Source organism: Microcebus murinus, chromosome 1, assembly GCF_040939455.1.
Source record: "Microcebus murinus isolate Inina chromosome 1, M.murinus_Inina_mat1.0, whole genome shotgun sequence".
In the NCBI taxonomy this organism is placed as follows: Eukaryota; Metazoa; Chordata; class Mammalia; order Primates; family Cheirogaleidae; genus Microcebus; species Microcebus murinus.
This window is the reverse complement of record NC_134104.1, coordinates 139780926-139784511: the sequence shown is the minus strand read 5'-3', so window position 1 is coordinate 139784511 and position 3586 is coordinate 139780926. Positions and strand designations below refer to the sequence as shown.

General features: G+C 40.9%; 1 non-coding gene across 1 annotated transcript; it reads left to right on the top strand.

The window, feature by feature from the left end:
* The first annotated feature begins 2963 nt into the window (after positions 1 to 2963).
* LOC142874989 (U6 spliceosomal RNA) lies at positions 2964 to 3068 on the top strand. Its single transcript, XR_012922569.1, has one exon. It is a non-coding gene; the product is annotated as a U6 spliceosomal RNA (small nuclear RNA).
* The last annotated feature ends 518 nt before the right edge of the window (positions 3069 to 3586 follow it).

The window sequence follows — 3586 nt, the reverse complement described above, 5'->3', positions numbered from 1 at the left end:
GTTTGACAATAGGTAAATTATATAATTGTATATATAATTATATGTAATATATAATTATATAGCTATGAAAGTGATGTTACAGAGAATAATTAATGATTTTTAAATAATCTAGATATATTAAAAAAGCAAGATATATTAAAATTTTAAAGTTCAAAAAATGATATGTGTATATACATATATATGCACACACAAAACAATGTGTATACACACACACTTGCATGTTAATGAAAAAACACCTGAAAGATCGAACATCAGAATATTAAAAATATTATGGAAGAGGCCGGGCGCAGTGGATCACGCCTGTAATCCTAGCACTCTGGGAGGCCGAGTCCGGCGGATTGCTCAAGGTCAGGAGTTCCAAACCAGCCTGAGCAAGAGCGAGACCCCGCCTCTAAAAAAAAAAAAATATTATGGAAGTACAGTGACTTTTCTTTTTTTTACTTATCTATGTAAAATAAAAATTATAGGTGGCCATTGTTCTGGACTAAGTTTCTGCACTAGGCCCTAACAGAGAGGACTGAAAATCAAAATGAAGTGGCCCGTGCTAAAGTTCGACTTCACCAAATATAGACTAAGTTATTATCTGATCTACTGAGAAATCAGGAGAATGAGCTAACAGCCCACTTCCCAAACAGGCCAGTTTAAATGTACCATGGGCATGATAATGAAGTTCCCTCTGTTTTAATCCTTGCACAAAAAAAGTAGCCTGCAGTGACTAGTGTTAACTAACTTTTCTATTGTTTTATCTAAAATACACTAATACATTTTTTGTTTTTCACTTCTGCTTTCTTCAGCCCTACTGTCTATAAAGCCAGCCTCTTCTGCTGAGCTCACTGGAACGCTTACTGTGTTTTGTAATTGAAAACACAAAGCCGAATGTATTGCTCCCTGAGATGAGAGAACGCCACTTCCACTGAGCTTTGACAGTGGCTCAGAGTGGAAAGGCAAGGTGGAAATTGACTTAGAAATGGAAGTGTCAAAAGACAAAATTATAATTTTACATTAAAGATGTAATTGGCTTTTAGTAGCAATTTAAAATCTCATCTGGCCAGACATCGTGGCTCATGCCTATAATCCCAACACGTTGGGAGGCTGAGGCTTGAGGAGTTTGAGACCAGCCTGGGCAGCATAGCAAGACCCCATCTCTACAACAAATAAAAAATAATTAGAAAAAAATTTAAAAACACAAAGTCTGATCTAAAGATTTTAGGCCGGGCGCGGTGGCTCACGCCTGTAATCCTAGCTCTTGGGAGGCCGAGACGGGCGGATTGCTCAAGGTCAGGAGTTCAAAACCAGCCTGAGCAAGAGCAAGACCCCGTCTCTACTATAAATAGAAAGAAATTAATTGGCCAACTGATATATATATAAAAAATTAGCCGGGCATGGTGGCGCATGCCTGTAGTCCCAGCTACTTGGGAGGCTGAGGCAGGAGGATTGCTTGAGCCCAGGAGTTTGAGGTTGCTGTGAGCTAGGCTAACGCCACGGCACTCACTCTAGCCTGGGCAACAAAGTGAGACTCTGTCTCAAAAAAAAAAAAAAAAAACATAAAAAAAAAAAAGATTTTAAAATGGTGCTCCATTGGTCATAGCAAAACAATCAGTTTTTATAAGATTGCTTGAGCTAGAACAAGGAAATGGTATAATACAAAAATTAGATTGGTTAACTTCAGGTTACTTTCTTTGTAAGGGTTTGTGTTCAGGTTAAAGCAGAGGGAGCTTCCTTACTATGACAGCTAAAACTGGCCTATTTGAGAATTTGGCTATCATCTCTCTCCTGGTCTCTTGGAAGGGCAGATAAACCACTTAGTTTCTGTTTGGAGACGTGAAGCTCTATCATGAGTGACTCCATTTTGGTTTGGTCCATTGGGGCCTAATGCAGCTGCTCAGTCCAAATCAATGGCCTCCCATAAATTTCATTTTGCAGGAGTTTTGTTTAAGGTGGGTGTTTCACTATGGGAGACATGATTCCGATTGGGCACGGATGACAATACAACTGCCCAGAGTTGGTGAGGATATTTAAGCAAGGAATTCAGAGAGTCTTAGGATGCAAACCTCTCTGTTGATGGTTTCCACTGAAGAGTTGCTGGGTCTTGGTTGGCTTGGGCACTCTTAGCATGGCAGACTTTGCTGCCCGGCCACACTGCTCCAGTCACTGAATCTGCAGGAGGAGGCCAAGTTTCAGAAGGAGGTGGTACAGATTCACTGTGTTAAAGAAAACATATTACTCATGCCACTTGTTAAAGATGGTAAGGCAGACTTTATTCAAGCAGATGATGGGTATAGGGACCATTACAACGTGGACTTGCAGAGAGATTGGTCTCAACTCTGATTCCAACTACGGCAACTGGGGATTTATAACCCAGGAGCAGGCTGGGGTTAGTTGGTGGAAAACTGCTAAGAGAAAACATCAAGGATGAGGGTTTCTGGCTAAACAGACTTGATAGGATTATTGCATAAGGCGGACCCAGGTGATAGGATATTCAGGGTGGCCAGATACCAGAGGAATTTTCACTAAACTGATTTAGCAGGATTCTTGCTTAAACTGGATTCTGCAAGGACCGAGAGGGAAGCCACAGGTCCGGCCCAGTCAAGCAGAAGACTCAGAGGAGCCTGGCTAAAGTTTTGGTCAAGGGCCTCTTTGTCAGCTCAGCAATAGGAGCAAGAAAATTTACTCCTAATCTATGTGGGTCGAATGCTTCCGGCACTTCACAAAACCCAGATCTGACCATATTTCTCCCAGTTTAGTAGTGTTACAAGACTCAGGCTCTTCAGAAGTAAAAAGACTGGAAATGGCAAAGAGTATGCCTTTGTGGACTTTTAATCCGATGATGTTTCTAAGATAGTTGCCAAAACAATGAACTACCTTTTTGGCAAAAGACTGTTTAAGTGTCATTTTATACCACTTGAAAAAGTACAGGAAGAACTTTCTAGAGAGTGGAATGTTCCATTTAAAAAAGCTATCATGTGCTCGCTTTGGCAGCATATATGCTAAAACTAGAATGATACAGAGATTAGCAAGGCCCCTGTGAAAGGATGGTGTGCAAGATTTGTGAAGCATTCCCTATTTTTTTTTTTTTTTTGAGTCAGAGTCTCACTCTGTTGCCCAGACTAGAGTGCCGTGGCATTAACCTAATTCACAGCAACCTCAAACTCCTGGGCTCAGGCGATCCTTCTGCTTCAGCCTCCCAAGTAGCTGGGACTACAGGCATGCGCCACCATGCCCGGCTATCCATATTTTTTTAAAGAATAAAAATAATTAAAAAGTCATCATATACAGTGAAATGATATAATCAGAATTGGACCTTTCTAGAAAAGCTTGCAGATGAGGAGTGATTTAAAAAGAAACAAAAATTCATGCTGATCCTGTACAAAAACAATTTAAAAATATTTAAAATAGGCCGGGCGAGGTGGCTTACGCCTGTAATCCTAGCACTCTGGGAGGCTGAGGCGGGCGGATTGCTCAAGGTCAGGAATTCGAAACCAGCCTGAGCAAGAGCGAGACCCCATCTCTACTATAAATAGAAAGAAATTAATTGGCCAACTAATATATATATAGAAAAAACTAGCCGGGCATGGTGGCGCATGCC